The following is an 11,740-nucleotide window of genomic DNA, read 5'->3' as shown; positions in this document are numbered from 1 at the left end:
GAGGGTCTCCCAGCTCAGACGCACAGGCTTTCAGCAGTCGGGGGGATACTCCATCCGGACCAGCTGCCTTGCTGGTTCGTAGCCTTCTCAGCTCTCCACACACCTGGGCTGAAGTTATTTTTAGTGGGGGGATGTCTTCCATGCTAGTGTCCAGAGGGGGAGGGGGAAGGACAGCTGCATTACTCAGGGGTGAGGATGAGGCGGAGTGGTCAAACCTGTTGAAAAAGTTGTTCAACTGGTTGACTCGCCCCACATCTATATCCACATCCACACCCTGCTTGGTGCTGCAGCCAGTAATTGTTTTCATCCCTTCCCACACCTCCTTCATGTTGTTGTTCTGCAGCTTTTTCTCCAACTTCCTCCTGTACTGCTCCTTTCCTTTCCGGAGCTGGACTTTGAGCTCCTTCTGTACTCGTTTTAGCTCCTGATGATCACCATTTTTAAAGGCCCTCTTCTTTTGGTTCAGAAGGCACTTGATGTCGCTCGTGATCCAGGGCTTGTTGTTGGCATAGCAGCGTACAGTCTTTATAGGAACAACATTGTCCATGCAGAACTTAATGTAGTCAGTAGTGCAGTTTGCCATCTCCTCAATGTCCCCACTGCTGGACCCTAGCAGGACATCCCAGTCCGTACATCCAAAGCAGTCTCTCAGAGCCTGCTCTGCCTCGGTGGACCATTTTCTAAACGAGCGTGTGGTTGTTGGTAGCCTCCTCACTTTTGATTTGTACTGTGGTTTAAGCAGAATGAGGTTGTGGTCTCCTTTTCCAAGGGCAGGCAGTGGTTTAGCGCTGTATGCATTTTTTATATTCGCATACAGAAGGTCAATAGTCCTATTTCCCCTGGTCTTGCAGTTCACATACTGGACGAAAGAGGGCAGTGTCTTATCAAGAGTCACGTGGTTGAAGTCCCCAGAGATTAACATTGCAGCCTCCGGGTGTTGTGTCTGAAGTTTTGCCACCGCGGAGTGGATGACGTCACACGCTACTTCCGCATCAGCGCGCGGTGGGATGTAAACAATGACAGCAATGGCGTGTCCGAACTCTCTGGGCATGTAATAGGGACGAAGACTTACAGCCAAAAGTTCGACATCCCGGCAGCAGATAGAAATCTTTGTTTTTACATGCCCGGGGTTACACCACCTCGTGTTCACGTAGATAGCCAGTCCCCCTCCTTTGCGCTTCCCACTGACTTTTGTCAGCCCGAACAGCGCAGAAGCCGTTTAGCGCGATGTTAGCGGCTGTGATTTTTGGACTGTGGACTGTATAGGCTGTGGTTGTTGAACTGAATACTTTATGCTCTAAGGCTTTGATGCTAGGTCCTTAGCTTGGCCTTGATGCTAGGTCCTTAGCTTGGCCATGATCTTTGATTTTTGCATTCCGGAGATGGAATAAGAGCTTGCTCTGTCCACTCCACGCATCGGCCCGGTATTGCAGTACCTCCGGGAACGGTGCATACGCAATGATCGCAGCAAGGCTTTAGGGCTAGGACCTTAGCTTGGCCTTTTGGCTGAGAGTAAGTGTCCCGGCTCCTAGGTTTTGTAGCGTATTATGAACTGACCGATAACGGATAATGGATAATGAATAACGAAGATAGAACAATAACCCTTAAAAACCCCCGTGATGCTAGGCGTAAGCCACGTTTCCGTAAAACAAAGCAAGCTGCACTCCCTGTATGCTTTGATGTCTTTCACAAGCACAGCCAGTTCGTCGATCTTATTCGGTAGGGAGTTGACATTCCCCATGATTATGGACGGTACCGTGGGCTTATATCGCCACTTCGCCGCTAGCCGCTTAGCCTTTACCTTAGCACCGGCTCTGCAACCCCGGTAGGGTCGCCTCACCTCGTTAGGTAAAAGGGGGACCGTGCCGGCTCGAGAGTTCTTCAGGTCGAGGAGTAGGTTTCTTGAATATACGTATTTTTGCGAGTTGAAACCCATATCCATAGGATAGAAAGTAATCCAAGTGTTGCAAGGCACTGATAAAGTAAGCAAAAATAAATAAATAAATAAGTAAATCACAAAAGTAGCGAAAATAACACGGGAGCTGCTGGAGTGGCTGCCATTCGTGACGGCGCCGGAAGTATTATTTTATTATTTGAATATTGCTGATTTTGGCTTACAGCTGAAAAAAAACTCAAAAATCCTATCTCAAAATATTAGAATACTTCCTCAGACCAAGTAAAAAAACAATTTTATAACAGCAAAACTAAATCAAACATTTGAAAATGTCCATTGATGCACTCAAAACTTGGTTGGGAATCCTTTTGCACGGATTACTGCATCAATCCGGCGTGGCATGGAGGCAATCAGCCTGTGGCATTGCTGAGGTGTTATTGATGCCCAGGATGCTTCGATAGCGGCCTTCAGCTCATTTGCATTTGTAGGTCTGGTGTCTTTCATCTTCTTCTTAACTATACCCCACAAATTCTCGATGGGGTTCAGGTCAGGGGAATTAGCAGGCCAATCAAGGACAGTGATGCCATGGTCAGTGCACCAGTTACTGGTGGTTTTGGCACTGTGGGCAGGTGCCAGATCATGCTGGAAAATGAAATCCTCATCTCCATAGAGCTTTTCAGCAGATGGAAGCATGTAGTGCTCTAAAATCTCTTGGTACACAGTTGCATTTACTCTGGACTTGATGAACCACAGTGGACCAACACCAGCAGCTGACATGGCTCCCCAAACCATTACTGACTGTGGGAACTTCACACTGGATTTCAAGCAACTTGGATTTTGCTCCTCTCCAGCCTTTCTCCAGACTCTGGCGCCTTGACTTCCAAATGAAATGCAAAACTTGCTTTCGTCTGAAAAGAGGACTTTGGACCACACTGCAACTGTCCAGTGCTTCTTCTCCATAGCCCAAGTCAGACGCTTCGTCCGTTGTCTTGAGTTCAGAAGTGGCTTGACCATGGGAATACGGCTATTGTAGCCCATTTCCCGGACACGTCTGTGAACTGTGGCTTTTGATACCTGGACTCCAGCTTCAGCCCACTGGCTTTGAAGCTCCCCCAAATTCTGGAAGCGGCTCTTCTTCACACTCTTGTTAAGGCTGCGGTCATCTCTCTTGGTTGTGCAGCGTTTCCGGCCACATTTTTCCCTTCCAACAGACTTTTTGTGGATATGCTTTGAAACTGCACTCTGTGAACAGCCTGCTCTTTGAGAAATTTCTTTTTGTGTCTTACCCTCCTGATGGAGGGTATCAATGATGGTCCTCTGGACAGCAGTCAGATCAGCAGTCTTCCCCATACTTGTGATTTAGTTTACTGAACCAAGCTGAGTGTTTTTAAGGCTCAGGAAACCCTCGCAAGGTGTTTCGAGTTAATTAGATGATTCAGGTGATTAGTTGAATAGCCTACTTGTATACTTTTTCATGATATTCTAATATTTTGAGATAGGATTTTTGAGTTTTCTTAAGCTGTAAGCCAAATTCAGCAATATTAAAATAATAAATGGCTTGAAATAGTTCAGTTGATGTGTAATGAATCCAGAATGTATGACATTTTTGTTTTTTTATTGCATTACAGAAAATAAAGAACTTTATCACAATATTCTAAGTTTCCGAGACAGTCCTGTATATATATATATATATATATATATATATATATATATATATATATATATATATATATATATATATATATATATATATATATATATATATATATATATATATATATATATATATATATATATATATATTTATTTATTTTTTTATTTTATTATTTTATTTGTTTTAATTGTTATTACTATTTTTTTTAAGTGCGCCTTTCAAGCCCGTGCGGCCTATATACTGCAGAATACTGAGGGATATGATTAGAAATACATACAGTACTTTTGGGTTTGCGCTGCTACACAAGGTTTTACAGTATACTCCCGTATTTGAGCAATGATTGTTCAATACACTATCGTCGCTGGCCCATACTGCAATTCATTGTAGGGGAACGGGATTTGCACCCAGGTCCTGGTAGTGAGAGCGCCAGATCTATACTACTAGACCACCAGTGGTACATATGACCTACGAAAAGGCAATATGGTTTATCTCGTTATCACTGATGACCTGATTTTCTTGCAGAAACAGTTTTGTATAGTGCATTTTGTTCTGCATTCTGTATCTCTACTTCCTCACTTGTGCATCAATAACAAGGCGAAAGACAGATACAAAAAAGCTCTTTTACACATGCATACATCTTAAACTGCATTTTAAGTTATAATTGTATTAAGAGCACAAGGTTATACACAAATAAACACAGTGGCTCTTAGTGAGGACTCATTTTAATGTGCCTTCATGAAAAATATCTTACAAGGTACTATGTTTAGGGGGTGCAACCTATAATCCAGTGTAACTTATGGTTTGTAAAATATGGTATATATGATTTTTGAAAGAAAGGAAAAATCACATGTTATGAAATCACGATTACCGTATTTTCCGCACTATAAGGCGCACCTAAAAGTCTTGTTTTTTTTTTCAAAAGCTGACCATGCGCCTTATAACACAGTGCGCCTTATATATGGCTCAATATTAAATTCGCAAGGTCTCGCAACTACGAGAAACAGCCGCCGACTCCATTTTTCGCGCTGTGCATACTGGGAAATATTAAACGATTGGTAGTTGCCGGGGCTCGTGTTGTATTTGTTTACTAAGTGGCAAAATGGCTACCCCATTAAACTGCTTAATTCATATACAACAAATACAGTATTTGTCTGAATCCAGGGTTATGACTGGTGAAGATGTAAAGCACAATTTACCTTAAACAAACGCAGAATTATTCAGAATGTCACGTTTGACAGAGAGAGAGAGAGCGAGAGAGAGAGGGAGAGAGAGAGAGCGAGATTCTCTTTCATACGTGCATTTGTATAAGAAAATGGCTCCTGTTAAGAGACACGCGTACAACGCCGAGTTTAAACTCAAAGCGATCAGTCACGCAGCACAACACGGCAATAGAGCGGCAGCGAGAGAGTTAAACTTAAATGAATCGATGGTACGGAAGTGGAGAAAGGATGAAGATAAGCTCCGCCAAGTAAGGAAAACTCAACAAAGTTTCCGTGGCAATAAAGCAAGATGGCCAGAGTTAGAGGAGACACTTGAACAGTGGGTTGTTCAACAAAGAGCGGCAAGCAGAAGTGTCAGTACGATAACTATACGTATGAAGGCAACAGCGCTGGCACAAAAACACCGGACGTGTTGGATGGCCCATTCACTGAGATATGGTCAATTCGAACACAGCAGAAGAAGAATTCGAGGGATTCGTCGATGAGGAGCTTATAGAGTGATCTTTGTTTTTCTTTTGTGTGTTTACGTTTTACATTTTACAGTTATTATGTTATTGCTTTGCACTCGTTGTTTTTGCACATTACGAGTGTCACTTTATTGCGATTGCACTAACGTTTCATTTAAAATAACAGTATCAGACGTTTTTTTTCTTTGCGTGTTGACTAAATGGACAAAAAATAAAATGATATGTTGATGTTGTTCAAAGATGTGTCACGAAAATGCTTTACCTCAGAGAAAATAATAAAACGGCTGTTTATTTATTTTGGGAGTGAATGGAGTTGTGGAAAGCTTGTTTGTTAATAAAGTTTGACCTTTTTGAATTTTTTGTTGACATTCCCTTGAGCGTGGCAACATCTAGAGGTTGCATAACGTAACTACATTCTCTACTGTAGTCAAGTCGTCACATTTATTTACCGTAAATAGCCCTTAATCCCAAAAATGTCTCGAAGGACTGCACAGGATTACAATTACAAAATTGCACAATTACCTGATCTTAAACCAGCATGCACTTATAGCGCCTTATAATGGGGTGCGTCTTATGTATGGCATAAGTTTTAAAATATATCATTCATTGAAGGTGCGCCTTATAACATGGTGCGCCATATAGTGCGGAAAATACGGTAATAGTATAATGTTTTCAATCATTTATTATTTATTTGTTGCCCTAATACTCAGCAGTACAAACCAGTAAGATTTATTTTTTTCACAGCAGAATCTGTTTTTGTATGCTGTGCATTGGTATGTCTTTCATAGCATTGAGTAGATAAAGCCATGTTTTTGGTGCTATTTCCGCCAAAAACAGACTACTCATAATCTGATTTGCGAGTCTCTTTCCACAGATGGGGGACGTGGATGACAAATACATCCCTGGGAGGCCTTGGCAACATATTACTAAAATGTCACCTTGAAAACAGCTCTCAGTAACTTCTTCTCACAGTGGACAAGACCATACTTCATTCTACCATAATGCATTTCTTAACCAAGGGAGCAACTCAGAATAAATTGTATAAAAAGTGATAAACTCAAGTTACGTTCCCCTCGAAATGGTAATCATTTTTTCTGTTGCTGGGCTGATAAATAGACTGCAGCTTAGAAGACACAAAAATATAGACAAACACAGGCATGTGCAAAGAGACAGCATTACAAACAGACACACAATTTTAAGTATTGATGCATCACAGCAACATAGCCTGTGGTATAAAACGAGTATCTGGTATCTATTACAGTAAAAACAAAAGACACTTCCCCCCTTCCTAGTGCGGAAAACACGCCTGCTGGTCACAAGTGTATTTCGTGGCAACTTTGGAGTAAAAACGTGCAATACAAGGGATTAGAGTTGGCGGTTGATTGAATTCTGGTAACCTAGCAACAAGTTTCTCAGAGTGAGAAACTCCAAAGTGGAGCGACTATGTTTAGTGGGCAATGTTGTGTGTTTAAGACAGAATTGCAATAAAACCTTTGCCAAGGCTTAAGATGCAGGATTTGGATCAGAATCACAGTACACCCACAACCTGAACATGCATGAATTATTTTTTTCGATCATACTCGAGTGGATGAAAAATGTGTCTCTGAAGTTAAAAACAAAAACACTACCTTGCACTCTGGACCTATACCTGAATTTAATTGGCTGTGGGATGGTAATCTTTATTACAGGTCAACAAATTTACCTGCATATATGCTTTAGTTAAACATGATCAAAATGATTCTTACAACCAAGGTTGGCCGATACCTGGTACCTGGGCAAATACCAGCATTTGTAAAGCAACAGTACTTACTATCGTACAGGGTTCATAAATATTTTTCAGGGCGAAATTCAAGCCATTTTTCCACTTTCTGCAGTACCAATAAAAGAAAACAGTCGGTGCGAATCACGTATTTTGCAGTCACAAACATATCTGCGATTTACATTTTTGATTTGTAAGTTTGCTTGTGCATTTATCAAGACATGATTTTTAGATTGTGAGTAAACTGCGAATATATTTGTGTTTGAGACAAATCTCTCCCCATATATGTGTTGGGTAAAAACAACAGTAAGATGTAGCTTACATATTCAGTTGCATGAAGTTATTCCCATTACATGCTACTGGAAAACATTACCGTACATTTTGGCTTGGCCCATAATAAATATCTATAATTGATCCCTAATCCTTGCACTAATACACATTTAATAGTGCCCCGTTTAAGTGTAGTATGCACTTGTCCTCTTGGGCACAACTTGTAGGAGGCGATGATGCTTCATAGGCCAATGGCATCCAAACTAATGCGTGCTGCCGTTAACCATGTAGCAAGAAGAAATGCAATGGCAATGGAAATGCAATTTTAAGCATGAACAAGCACTTTACCCAAAAATCAAAGCCTTTTTCAATTCTTGAAAACACAACATTAAAAGTCAAACAATTTCAAGGATTTTGGGCACCCATACCAACCCTGGTTGCAGTTTTCTGCGCTGCCTATCCTCACTTGGGTCGCAGGGGTGCTGGAGCCCATCTCAGCCATCTTTGGGCAGTGGGCAGGGGACTCCCTGAATTTGTTGCCAGCCAGTCGCAAGACTTTATTATGCAATTTTAGTGGCAATTTTGACTTTTGAAGGATTTTTTTTAATATCTGTATTTTTTTTGCAAATGGAAGGGAATTGTATGCAAGCCCTCACCTCTCTCTATACACAGTAGTACGTGGTAAGAAAACATTGCCATTCCCATCTGTTTCAAAAACAGGGATTTCCAATTACTGTATTTCTGATCTTAAAGCAAAAAATGTAGTCCCTCAGCTCTTAACCACCTTCATAGCACAAAACTTGTCATGTGTATGTCCTCCTCGGAAGACTTTTTATTTTATTTTATTTTTTATAATATTGGCCGTAAATAACTACTTGCTTTTCCAAACCATAACCTATGGCGAGAGATGAATGTGGTTAAGTATTTGTCTAATGAGGAGATAAGTTGCTTAATCGCTCCAACATTGATCAGCGCTCACCGGAATACATGCATCCGGGCAGAGCTGTTTATGGGAGCGCGACACGTTATTGCGCTTGAATTCCAATCCGATGATTACTCATTACAATTTAGAAGGAAAAGCTGTGTAAGTATAAGAGAAGCAACCTTTTGTCTTCAAGTATGAAGTGGTAGTCGATATTAGGTCCTCTGAAGGCATGGAAAGAATATACAGCTATTGTAAGTTTAGAAACTGATCGAGTTCCCATTCCGTGCAATGTCTAACCCTGTAGCCGATCAATTCACTCCTATTGTGAAGCGGTGACCTCACTCAGTAGAAGATTGTCTTACCGTACATTTTTTGTAGCTGTAAATTAAGCCAAAACCCATGCTGCAGAAAATAATTTGCCATCATTGAAGAAGACGCATTTTAATTGTTATGTTTAATGGGATAATAAAAAGCCTAAATTGGTATTTGGTAAACAGCAAAAATTGTCTTATAAAGGTATGACAACTAGACGTAAGACCTTAAGCCCGGGCCTAAATTCGGTTCATGTCAGGCCTAGAATGTCAATTATTACATTTGTGCTGGGCTGGGCTTCTCTCTCGCTGATTTCGTTTTTTTATCCACCCGTCATTGTTCTTCATTGTCTGTCCGCCCCGCTCCATTTTTGCGCGCTAAGTTCTCCAGGGAGTACTGCTGCTGTAGTTTACGGTCCAATTTTGAATCCATCAAATTGAAGGATGGCCTTAAAATGTTCCTGTCAACTCTTAAGAAATCCATCAATGGTGGAAAAATGTCAGTTATTGTAATGTCTGCAGACGCCGAAATATAAAGATGTAAATGTTTATACAGTCTTGTTTAACTTTGATTTTGTTACAAAAGACAGGCTCTGTGTGTACGTCACAACTCTCGGCCAACCCACGTCCATCGCCGTCGAACCCTAAGAACATCTCCTCCCGACTCCTCAAAAACCAAACATGAAATTTTGGGTTTGTTTTGGACTCAGTCCTGCAAATCAAGTTAATTTGCCGGGCTCGGGCTGGCTCAGGCTTTAATACCCGTCAGCATTGATCGGGTAGGGTTAAATTGTTTACCACCGTTTTTACCTCTAATGACAACTAGTCAATTGGTAAATAAATAGACAGTGTGATGGATAATTAGATAACTAGCTTTCATAGAATTTCATTTAATCTATTGTTAATTTCTATAAATGAACAAAAAAGTAAACACTGAAAATAAAGTTATGTTTAATTTGATTCAATCGTCAAAATGTCTATCATTATTTTCTTTACATCAAAAAAAAATTGTACAAATGAACCAAATAACTTAATTTTAAACATGTAAGGACTTGAAATGGTGTCCAGCAAACTCTTTATATTGAATAGTCCCTCATCAAAGATCAACACAGCACCTCATCTTTGTCTTTCCAAGCCTGTCATGCAGCCTCCTTTTTCACAATATATGTCCTCTTTTTATTCATGACAAACTTTTTCTTAGATCTTCCTGTTTCGCCTAGAAATTCCCTGGGAAAGCGTTGGACTTTCCATGAGTTTCTGGATATAACCATTACCACCAATGCGGCAGCAAGGCCGCCTGTGATAGCAGATAAAGAAATGTTGTCACGGTGCAATGATTAGACGTCCTGTTTATAATCTTCCCTTGCTCTGCCATTTTTCCACACGTCATTACAGTAATACGACAGGCTCTATTACCCCCTCAGCAGCTTTCGGGTGGCTGGTCTTCTTGCGGTGGTCTGATGAGGATGCTTGGCTTGAGTCAGGGCCCAGAGCTTTTTACTTCATTTTTTTTTCTCGCTGCAGCACAGCAGCTTTAATTTCACGCTTTGATAATGTCCCCCTCGTGCAAGTTCTTGTCCTGTCCACTGCCTTCTAACACCGCTGATTCAACCCCCCGCCATCTCAGCTAGGGGTCATGCCCATCCTGGTACTTCTTCCCACTACCATATATTTACTTGTAAATAACTGTCTGTCTGCTCATTTATTCCAACACCTGCCTACTTATCGATGGTAGTCTTGGCTTAGCCTTCCAATTTACGACATACCTGGGTTTATCAACGTTTTTCCATGAGTGCATCTGTTTTTTTACCAATCGGCGGTCGTTATATTTTGGAAATTTGTGTTTCCTATCACTTTTTGTTTCTCTTCAACGAGTTTTGCCAATCTGTTTGTCTCTGTACCAATCTATCTGGAAGAGTTTCATCTATTTTCCAAACGGCTTATCCTTACGAGGGTCACAGGGTCCCAAAGCCCCTCCTACGTGTCATCAAGCAGTATGCGAGACACTCCCATAACTGGCTGCTAGGCTAACAATATCAAACATTTTACACTTCAGCAATAGAATTCAAGAGTAGTCCTAAAATCTTGTGGTTTGTTGTTCTTACGATATACTGTAGATTTGACGGCCTGAAAATATAATTTCTACCAATGAGAAGTTTCACCTCAGAATGGGTTGTACATGTGGATGCAGTCTCAATGAGAAATAAAATGCTGAAAAAAATGTATTCCTCAGTGCATAAGGTATAATCTGAGCAATGGAAACAGCTCTTAGCTGGCCTTATCATACCTGCATTTTGTTGTCTCAAGAGAACTTGAGCTGACAGTTTGGATGTTACATCACAGTAAATACCCCATTCAGCATTTTGTCTTATGACACACGATCTAAATCAAAAAGGCATAGGCCTATACACTGGTTTCTTAAAGTAAAGTTTCTGGCCCAGTTGTCAGATTTGTATGGGGGAAAGTGTGTTAACACATAGCCTCACTATCCAAACGACCTTGGAGCAACTCAGCGCAGGAAAAGACAGATTGGATGTTAGTCAAGAATCAATCCGCAGGCATTGCCAGGTTGCCAATTAATGGTCATGTAGATTGCAGGCATTTAGGCTGCATTAAAATAAATTGGTCACTCTAATCCATCCCTCAACTGCATTTCCAGATTAAACAGCCAGATAAAAGATTTCCAGTCGGGGAAAAAAATGCTGAAACTGAGTCATGTACCTTGCTTTTCGAAAAGAAAAAAATGATACTTACTGACAATTAAATAAATGAAGTTCGAGTGCCATTCTAACATTAGTAAAGTGATTGAATTGATACAATGTTTATGTCACAGGATTTGCTAGAAGTGAAATTTTGCTTTAGTCTGTTTTATATCAGTGTGTATGCTTTATGGCACCTTACTGCCTCAAATAGGACGGTGATGATCAATTAAGACTAATAACTTCTCCTCAGGGGTCGGTGCAGCGTCTGCTGTCATTCGGACCCTGTACCGGTCCGTCGTGGTGAAGAGGGAGCTGAGCCGAAAGGCAAAGCTCTCGATCTACCGGTCGAACTAAGTTCCTACCCTCACCTATGGTCATGAACTTTGGGTCATGACCGAAAGAACATGATCCCGGATACAAGTGGCCGAAATGAGTTTCCTCCGCAGGGTGTCTGGGTTCTCCCTTAGAGATAAGGTGAGAAGCTCAGTCATCCGGGAGGGACTCTGCGTAGAGCCACTGCTCCTCCGCATTGAGAGGA

At 41.1% G+C, this 11,740-nt stretch overlaps 1 pseudogene; it reads left to right on the top strand.

The window, feature by feature from the left end:
• Positions 1 to 1,315: 1,315 nt before the first annotated feature.
• On the top strand, positions 1,316 to 1,458 carry LOC148373611 (U2 spliceosomal RNA; annotated as a pseudogene).
• Positions 1,459 to 11,740: the final 10,282 nt, after the last annotated feature.

This window comes from Urocampus carinirostris, chromosome 1, assembly GCF_059441175.1.
Source record: "Urocampus carinirostris isolate Australia breed hairy pipefish chromosome 1, RoL_Ucar_1.0, whole genome shotgun sequence".
In the NCBI taxonomy this organism is placed as follows: Eukaryota; Metazoa; Chordata; class Actinopteri; order Syngnathiformes; family Syngnathidae; genus Urocampus; species Urocampus carinirostris.
The sequence above is the reverse complement of the archived record's forward strand: the minus strand, read 5'-3'. Positions and strand labels throughout refer to the sequence as shown.